Consider the following 10,339-nt stretch of genomic DNA (forward strand, 5'->3'; position numbering starts at 1 on the left):
ACAGAGCGAATGCCACCCATTTTTCGACCCCGTATATACTTGGATGACGTGTGAACTCAAGTTCGTGCGATGTTGCAGCCTCTCCAAGAAAATGTTAACTTTGCCCAGCACTTTTGTTGCAGCCAGATATGAGTTCAACGTGGAAACACTCATGCAGATAAATCATTGGCTGCATGTGCGGCTAGGGTAACTTGTCAAATGCACTCAGCTGTGTCATTGTCATCCCAGGATCGGTTTAAGGAAGGCCAACGAGCCAACGAGCTGTTCGTGAGTAGTGTAGCCATTATCGGCTTCACTGTGAGCAACCCAATGTCTCCGTCGCTCTCCCTCTCTGCCCAAACGACAGACTGCAATGTTTAGGCGAAGCCAAATAGTATGCTAACTGCCACGTAGCCCTGCTGTTGCTCTGCCGCTTGGGGTGCTGCTGCTGGTACTCATGGTTTGCGTTTTCGGTGTGCAATTGTACAGTGTTTTCTTCAAGCTTTTATTCAAGCACAGGCTCCAGAACCAAGCGCAAGTGGTCGATCATGATGCTGGGCAAGGGGTTACATCGAGGTCTGGATCAGGCAACGTGCCTGCAAATGCTGCATTCGTCGATGGGATTGCGACCAAGGACATACACATAGATGCCCTCACAAATCTGTCGATCAGGATTTTTCTTCCAGAGTCATCTTTGTTACCTGAACAGGTATCTAAACAGTCCCTGACTGGTCTGAAAGATGCAGGGGTGGGATCTGATAGGAGAACAAAGGAATTAGACACTAATAGAGGCTTTAGGAGGAGCAGCTATGGAGGGGCCATCGACACAAGTCATGGGGAAGGCAATAGGAGGAGCAGCTATGGAGGTATTGGCGAGAAAGAGAGGAGTTCCATGAACGAAAGGCTTAGGAATGGGGTTGAAGCAACAGGTTATATAACACAGAAGGAGGGCTTTCAGCCTAATGGGGGTACTAGATTGGGGCATGACGACACAGAAGTTGAGACAGTGCGGTCTAGATCTGGGGCAGATGCGGGGAAAGAGAAGAGAGTAGAAGCCGGGAATTACAAAGGCTACCTGCCCAAAAATTTAGAGTCCGTTAACCGGAGATTGCCCATCATCCTTCAGTTCCACGGTGGGGGGTTTGTCGCGGGTAGTAAGGATTCTTCTGCCAATGATTTTTTCTGCAGGAGGTTGGCCAAAGTGTGGAGAAGGTATATTATTTTCTTTGTTTTCTTTGTTACAGAATCTCGCCCAGAAAACCCTAGCGCAACAGGAATATCTATGCAAAGCGTCGGCGTTGCCGAATCGGACACAGTAGTAACGAAGGTGCAGACGCGTTGTTTGTTCGAGAACTTTATGCATAATTTATATCGCTTGAATATTTAGATTAAATGAACAGGAATATATAAGTTTGTGTTTACTTGTTGCAGCAAACAGCTGAGATGCAGGAGGAAGGGAGGATACTGTTGGCGGACGGCAACGGCGTAATGAGCAGCTTCTGGATAAACGTGTGCTTCAACAGGCTCTGCTTCTAGATCTTGCTCACCAAGGTATGGGTCTTTATCTCTAAATTCAGAATCCCAAGCATGAGGGAAAAATGTAAATATACAGGTTTAAAAAATTGAACCAGAATTTCTAGTAAATATGCATTCTCTGAGTCAATTAATTTGCATGAGCTTAGGTACTATACCTGCACGCCATTAGAATGAACAACCATCTCTTAGCCGTTGAGCTTGCATTTCAGGTCGTGTATATCTAGCGTACTTGGCGTTAGAACCTATAAAAACAGTAAAACATATCGTAAACCACGCAGCTGATTCTCTGAAAAAGCTAGACTGAATCCTAGATTAGCTCGACTTTACTGCGTGGCTCGTTTGTAGACTATGATAAGCTGTTCAAACAAAGATATTGTAGATATTGTATTCAGTCTCTGTAGATATTGTATTCAGCAAAATTGAATACTGAATGTTAATAGCGCAATCAAATATGTAAATAAAAAAAAAATGATGTGAAAATTTGGTATTCAGCTTACTACATTACAGTAACGCTAATCATGGATGATTTGCTCAGGTTTACCATCTGCAAGGGCTTTCTCCTTGACACATCCGTACATCAAAGAAGAGCAAAGAAGTATAAACAGAGTACGATTAATGGAATACATTACTGCTATTAACAAGCTCAGCATAGCTTCACAGAGGGGATGAAGAATACAAGCTCTATAAAGCAAAGCACAGCTGCGCTGCATCATCCACCTGTAACACATGCAAACACACTTGTAATTACCTGCGATTGCTAATGAACTTATGATATGTTACTTGTAACTACCTGCCAATCTCAAACATTTAATGTTTCAAACTAATGTTAACATTAAAACAAACCCGTTGACAGTTAGCCAAAATGCAGCAGGCGTAAAACCAATTTAAGCTATGGTCGGGCCTCTTCCGCCTCGGGAAGAGGCCAAATAAGATGAGAAAGGTTAAGCTGCGAATCCGACTTTGGTTATGTGCAGAGAACACCTCACAGCGGAATTCCAGACTTTAGTATAAGCGCCGTATAACAGACAACGAAAGCACTGAACTAATGCTAAGTCGGCACAGAACGATTACTATAGTCCCTGCCGGATGCCAGATGGCAGGGACTAAAAAAGACTATTTAGCCCATCACAGAGAGTAGATAATCATACACAGTGACCAGTTCCAAACTTTGTGATAGTTTTAATTTAATCGTACCACAAACAAATAAATTAAAATGCTTATATTTGGTGGCATAGTAAGAGGTCACAAATTTAACTGTAGAAGGGAGTACAATATATACATAAACTTGTGCATATGACAGCCAATTTAAGCTAATATAATCCTAACCAAAAATAGGATTTGAAATTCAGACAATACAGTACAATGCCACCAAAACAGAACTTCAAATACTCTGCAGAAACTAAGGCAATACAGTCAATGTCACCGAAAGAGAATTTCAAATACTCTCCTGAAAATAAACTAAGGAATAAAATAATTACATAAATAAAAATGTTTTAAAATATATTTTGAACATTGGTGAGGATGGAATTGTAGCCTTCCATCAGGGTTTCATTCCTGTAGTGGTTTGCCTCGTGTAAAAGGCTAAGAGGTCTATTTTATGTGGTCCATAAAGGGGTGTTTATGGAAGGATTTCCAAAAAAAGGCCAGGATAATTCAAATGACAGCAGTAACTTCAAAATATCCTGGACTTGGCTGATATGGATTCTCTATAAATTCCTTCACTTGATCCATTAAAATGACTGCAATAACTTCAAGATACACTGGGCTTGGCTGGGATCCTCTGCAATTCCATCAGTTGACCAAGTAGTAAAGTCAGGCATTTATTACCATATTCAATTAGCAGGTCTTCCTAAGCTTACAGACCACCTTTCTTCAACTTTTGCAAAACTGTTATAATGTAAAATTCTCAACCCAATGCGTCAGTTAAACAGTAAACAAATCCTCCTCAAAAACAGTGTCACATAATGATGTTTTTCTTTAATTTTTGTTTATACTCGTGCACATTATTGCATGAACTTCAGCAAAATGCAGAAACTCCAAGTTCCCATTGAGAAGGCCTTTCATGATTCATATAGAAAATAATTTCTGCCCCTTATACCAGTGCCAGAACAGTCTACACTGCTTCACCATCCTTTATAACCCTATAATGAACTATTATAATCCAATCCCCAGCAGAATCATAATTGTGTTTGACATCATTGTAATCAGCTTCCCTAAGGATAAAAAATAAAGCCTTATTCATCTTGTTAACACTTGAATGCCAGTAGGTCCTGTAATTGGTTGCAGTGAAGCCCAATTTAACGAATCTAAAAAAACTGAAGCATCTTTACTTCTCTTGGAAGTCTTCCAGGCAATTATCAGAATGTCCTGGTCCACTAACAGTGTGCACTAAATGGACCTGATTATCAGCTACATCCTGCCATAAATAACACAGCAAGGTATTTATGTCATTCTGCCCATTGTTTGTTAGAGTTAATTAAAGCAATACTTGTACCTATGGTTTGGAATCTGGATCATATAATTCACAAAAACATTGAATGGAAACAAGAAAAAGAAGACACTAGCCTTTGGAAGACAGCCATGGGCATTATCTGAAATTTCCTTCTATTGTAGAAGAAATTTTCCATTCTATGAAACTTGGTGTAATGTTAGATGAATTTAGAATATTTCAATAATAAAAGTTTTTAAAAGTCGATATTAAGAAATACTGTAATTATTGAGGTCAATTAGGTTTATTTCAGGTGAATGGGAAGAATCCCACTCAGATTGAATTTCCCCGTTGAATTCTTGCAAGTGACATGATGAAATTTAATGTACTGACTTCAAACCTTGTGATTAATAAAAACTAAATCGTTATGGTTAAAATTACACATGAATTCCTGTATGCAGATATTCCTATATACAAGGTCCATTGGTTTAAAGGAGATGCAGTTGTGGAACTGAAACATTACCTGTTTTATTTCCTCTACTTTACTGGATCATATCGGAAAAAGCGTGCTATAATTTGTGCCTTCAATGAAATATATCTGTTGATGACACATCATATAGTTTGTGGAGCCATTATTCTTGTTCATTGTAAAACTCTGGCTGCCATTCACTTTCATAATAGTTGTTTGGAAGACCTAGCCAAAACTTGAAAGCTTCCGCTGCTCTTTTTTTCTGAACTCGGCGAGCTTGCCGAGCTGGAGATGCGTGTCTGCTGGTGTAAATCCTTGAGTGCAGCTCAACAAACATGCGCTTATATTTGGTTTTCTTAGGTGGAATTTTCAACTGCTCCATGCAAGCTATTATCTCTAAAGCTCTCCTGAAAAAGGCTGCTCTGACACAAATGTCAACAAGTGAATCAAGAAGAACCTCGTCAGGTTCCAGTGGCTCAACACCGTCCTCTCCATTTTTCGCCATTGTCCTTTCTTGAATCTCTTTCCACAGGATTAATGCCTCACCCGGCTTTCGAGCTTTTGCATAACCATTCACTAGACTTCCATATGTGGCTACAGTGGGATGCAATTTCTGCTCTTTCATCTGTACGAAAATATTTTTGGCATCGTCCATCAAACCTGCTCTACTGTAACTTTCTATCAACATGTTCCAAGCGACTATATCTACTCTCACCCTAGGGTCTTTCTGCATTTCCTCGAACACTTTTTCTGCATGCCTTGTCTGACTGTTCATTGCAAAGGCCTTCATCAATGTGGTATAACTGATAACTGATGGAGGAATTGCAGCCTCCCTCATCTCATTGAAATATGTAAGAGCTCCTACATTGTCATCAACGCCAATGCAACCATTTATCAGCGTATTATACGAGACAACATCAGGAGCAATCCCTGCCTCCTTCATGTCCTGCACCAAAGCTTCGGCTTTATGCATCTGACCTAATCGGCAGTAGCCATTCAACAGAACGTTATAAGTGATGAGATTTGCAGGAACTTTGTTGGCGGCCATTTCCTGAAGGACTTTGCGCGCTTCATCCATCAAACCCATTCGAACAAAAGCTGAAATTGCAGTTGTATAGGTCACTTCATCTGGGTGGCTCTGGGAGTCATCCTCAATCTGCATTGCCCTCAGCATCTGCAACACATCATCCAATCTTCCTTTTTGCATATACCCTTTCATTAAAATAGTGTATATCTGTGAATTGGGTTTGTAACTCCTTGGCAATAACAAGTTTGCAGTAGAAACAGACGGCTTTTTTATTTGGTCCTGAGAGGACTTATTCTGCTGTGAAAGGCTGGCTTTAGTGTGTTGGTTCTGACTGAAAGTTTCCTCAGAATCAATAAGCACTTCATCAGAAGGCCCAACTTCTGCATTGATTCCCCTTAAGACAGCAGAGATATCTCTCCTGCCCTTTCTCATAGCCTGAACTATCCTCTCAGCCATCTCCAAATCATCAAGGTCCACATGGGCTGCCACCAAGGAATTAAAAGTAGTAATGCAGGGTTCTATATGCTGTTCCAACATTTTCTCTACAACACCCACCAACAAGTCCTTTCTCTCTATTCTTGTATACAGCTTGATCATGATATTATAAGTAAGAACATCAGGCCTTACTCCATAAAAATCCATTTGTTTAATCAGGTCCTCTGCTTTCTCCATGTGACCAGCTATGGCACAAGCATTGAGGATGGCATTAAAAGCACCTGTATCAGGCCTCATATGTGCTACACCATCATCACCATCCAATTCCCCTGCCTCCTTAACTCTTTCACAAATAGACTCAAACAAATCAAACGTTGAATTCAGTTCATGTGGGCACTTACCTAATCGGCTTAGCACTGCACTCCAAGCTTTGACATGGGGGAAGAGATCCAGTTTCAGCATCAATCGGATGATGGCTGCTCCATAACGAGGTACTCCAGTTTTAGCAGCAGCCATCGCTAACAGTCCCAGTGAACGGCAATCTAGGAGGTGGACTTTCTTCTCTTCCTGAAGGCGCTTAACAATTGACTGAGCTCGAGAAATGCTAGAGGGCGTTGCATGGTAGGACAATTGAGCAACCAAACGACTGAGGCATTCACCACTGGGCAGCTCTTTCAGTTGTCCCATAATTTTCCAGGCATCCTCTGTCCTCCTTTCTTTCAGAGCTATCAACATATCCTCCTTTTCCTCCTCCTCCTCATTGTCCAATGCAGGGGGTGAATCTATGGAACTGTCTGCAACTGCTACATTTCTCTGGCAGTTTACATGTAGAACAATCAATGATTTGGGATTATGAATTTTCCACCATGCGCACGTAAATCTGGGCGTGGGCTTCTTCACAGACTCAGTAAACAACAGACATCGGTATCTACCATGGAGCGAAGAACATGAGGACGCCGAGATATGTAAACAAGAAGTTTCCATAGGACCCTACGCACACGGACACAGAACAACCATTTTCCCATCTTATCTATTCAGAGGTGGAATACTATCCTTCCATTGGATGAGATTGTGCGACGCATGATATCAATACTTCTCTGTCCACAAACCCACCAAATGGGGTGACTTTTTCATTGAAAAATTCAGATACAAAAGTTAAACTCTCATAATAATTCTCCCGATGGAAAGGGTCTCGACCATACACCACCGATCGAATTTAGGTTGTGTAGGGAATTAAACTTATAACACAGAAATCATATCATTTTCAATGGTGATTTGGTGTGCACAAGCATGTTAGTTACTAATGTTTCAAACAAACTTCAACTCTAAAATGTCTAATAATGTTTAGAAAATTTTCGGCAAAATCACATAACCAATCTTTTGTCGACGCGTTTCGAACCAACCAGTGTGGTTCATCGTCAGGACAAGTTGAAGAACCAATCTGGCCTAGCTTGATTAAATAGAGGTGCAGAGACTCCAACGGCTAATTTTGACCAATGACTCTAGTCAAGTTAGTTAATCAATATTTAAAATTATATAATAAAGTAGTTAATTAAAAATAATTAAATCTAATATTAATTATTAAGAGAATTCATATCTTAATAATCTAGTTATCATGGTTATTTCGCGTTTATCCATATTTAATATAATTCCAATATATTTTCTACACATTATTAGGTAAATGGTAATAATGGTAAGTTAGAATTATAGAATATATTATTTTTATTTATTATTTAAATATAAGGGTCTATTCAAAATTAAATTTAGTAAGTTATATATGTTTATTAAATAAACCACTTAATAATTTATAATTCCAACAAATTGTTAAATCATAATTATTCCTAGAATTTAGCTCCTTAAGGAAAAAACAGATTTTAGGGTTGTTAAAATCAAATTGGTATATCGTAAATATCTATTAAACCTAATGGTCAACTACTCAATATTAAATCAATATTTCAAGTTTAAATATATCATAATATACCCATAAACAATCATTAATAATCCATATTTATTTAGAAAAAATAAAAATACTTATTAGACATAAGTTAAAGGGCAACTCGATTCTAAGGATATAATAGAAATAATAAAGATATAAGGAAAAATCAAATTTAATTATAAATTGCCCAATAGAAAAAACAGGTTAAGGTTAATATACCAGGAATCCCGAAACTAAAACATAACTTATAATGACTAAAAACTCCATAATACTAGGACAAACTTGCCAAAAGAGAAATTAAAGGAGGACAGAAACCCTAAGACCTAACACAAAGGGGGATGAGGAGGCTAGGAAGACAGGGCTGGGACCCAGCAACGGCTAATCTTCCAGCCATCATCCCTATTAAGATTGTTCGGCCTTTTCTCAATCTCCAGGGCCTCTCTAAATTTGCGATGGTGAAACTGGGGAATTTTGGCAATGACTTGAGCCTCCTCTATGCAAACATGATGCATAGTCTTCCCTGCATGCTCAGCCAGGGCCGAGGACTTGGTCCTACCATGTCTTAAGTCAGCCGAATGCTCGCTGATCCGCTGATTGATAGAGCGACCAGTTTCACCAATATAAGGGGTCCCACAGGAACAGGGAATGATATAGACACCCTTCATGCTCTTCGGGTCAACCGGGTCTTTTACAGACTTGAGGGAGCCACGGATAGTATTGAGAGGTCTGAAAGTTGCGGATACACCAAACTTTCTTAGAATCCTCGCAATCCTGTCTGTGGTTCCTTGGATGTAAGGAAGGTTCACACCTAGAACATGATCTTTAGGAACCCTTCGGATTGAAGGCTCCTTCTTGGCCTTGAGGAAGGCTTTCTGACCGAGGTGCCTATTGTAACCATTCTTCTCAAAAACTTCTAGGAGGTGAGCTTTCTCCGATTCCAGGCTCTCCTTATCCGAAATTCTCACAGCACGGGTGGCAAGAGTGCTAAGAACCCCTAACTTCTGAGCGGGGAAATGATGCGACGAAGCATGCAAGTATTGCTCAGTATGCGTCTTCTTTCTAAACACCTGATGAGAAAAGGAACCATCCACCTTTTTCGAGATGAGAACATCCAAGAACGGAAGACAACCATTCTCTTGGATAGAAAGGATTACAGGGATAAGATGGGGCTGCCGTTATCTTGGATAGAAAGGATTACAGGGATAAGATGCTTGACCATCTTTGTAATAGTGGTAGTTATAAGAAGCTTTCGAAGAATCCCCTCAAGAAGGTTTCCAGAGCGGTCGCTCTTGCGATCAAGTCGTGCAATGCCACGGTTCCTCTAGCCCAGAAACTTATTGAGGGAAACCCCATCACTCCTAGGATTTATGGTCTTCCCAAAATCCATAAGGATGGGGTCCCCCTGAGACCCATTGTCAATACCATCGGTGGTCCGACTTACCTCCTGGCCAAATTCCTCGCCGCTAAGTTAAGACCCTTGGTTGGGCAGACTGAGTCCTTTGTCAAAGACTCAGCTTCTTTTATCGAGGATCTTAAGAGAATTAATCTTGAGCCCGAGGACATTTTGGTTAGTTTTGATGTGGTTTCTCTTTATACTTGCATTCCTATCAATGAGGCCATGGTGGTAATTAATAAGCTGACCGACCCTGATATGGCTAAGTTGGTTGAGCTTTGCCTGACCTCTACCTTTTTCAGCTTCGAAGGAGAATTCTATGAGCAGACTTGTGGGGTTGCCATGGGCTCCCCCTTGTCCCCTGTTGTCGCTAATCTCTTCATGGAGGATTTTGAGTCTAAGGCTTTGGCCTCCTCTCGTCTCTTACCAAAGCTTTGGAAAAGATTCGTTGATGATACTGGTGTTGTCTGGTCTCATGGTCCTGACGAACTAGATAGTTTCTTTTGTCACCTCAATAACCAATCCGCCGCCATTAAATTCACGATGGAAAAAGAAGAGAATGGTTGTCTTCCGTTCTTGGATGTTCTCATCTCGAAAAAGGTGGATGGTTCCTTTTCTCATCAGGTGTTTAGAAAGAAGACGCATACTGAGCAATACTTGCATGCTTCGTCGCATCATTTCCCCGCTCAGAAGTTAGGGGTTCTTAGCACTCTTGCCACCCGTGCTGTGAGAATTTCGGATAAGGAGAGCCTGGAATCGGAGAAAGCTCACCTCCTAGAAGTTTTTGAGAAGAATGGTTACAATAGGCACCTCGGTCAGAAAGCCTTCCTCAAGGCCAAGAAGGAGCCTTCAATCCGAAGGGTTCCTAAAGATCATGTTCTAGGTGTGAACCTTCCTTACATCCAAGGAACCACAGACAGGATTGCGAGGATTCTGAGAAAGTTTGGTGTATCCGCAACTTTCAGACCTCTCAATACTATCCGTGGCTCCCTCAAGTCTGTAAAAGACCCGGTTGACCCAAAGAGCATGAAGGGTGTCTATATCATTCCCTGTTCCTGTGGGACGCCTTATATTGGTGAAACTGGTCGCTCTATCAATCAGCGGATCAGCGAGCATTCGGCTGACTTAAGACATGG

The 10,339-nt window shown here is 40.8% G+C and overlaps 1 pseudogene across 3 annotated transcripts; it reads right to left on the reverse strand.

Moving 5' to 3' along the window:
• Positions 1–1,973: 1,973 nt before the first annotated feature.
• Positions 1,974–7,007, reverse strand: LOC149169575 (pentatricopeptide repeat-containing protein At3g09650, chloroplastic pseudogene; annotated as a pseudogene). Of its 3 annotated transcripts, none has more exons than XR_016259797.1 (2): positions 4,467–7,007; positions 1,974–2,232 (listed from the first exon to the last, which is right to left on the reverse strand). The product of XR_016259797.1 is annotated as a pentatricopeptide repeat-containing protein At3g09650, chloroplastic pseudogene, transcript variant X3 (transcript). The 3 variants fall into 3 exon arrangements; XR_016259796.1 differs by lacking the exon at positions 1,974–2,232 and adding an exon at positions 2,940–3,295; XR_016259795.1 differs by lacking the exon at positions 1,974–2,232 and adding an exon at positions 2,940–3,931.
• Between the last annotated feature and the right edge of the window lie 3,332 nt (positions 7,008–10,339).

This window comes from Pinus tabuliformis, chromosome 4_2 (genome assembly GCF_031772625.1).
Source record: "Pinus tabuliformis cultivar Carrire ecotype Pingquan chromosome 4_2, CPIR1, whole genome shotgun sequence".
In the NCBI taxonomy this organism is placed as follows: domain Eukaryota; kingdom Viridiplantae; phylum Streptophyta; class Pinopsida; order Pinales; family Pinaceae; genus Pinus; species Pinus tabuliformis.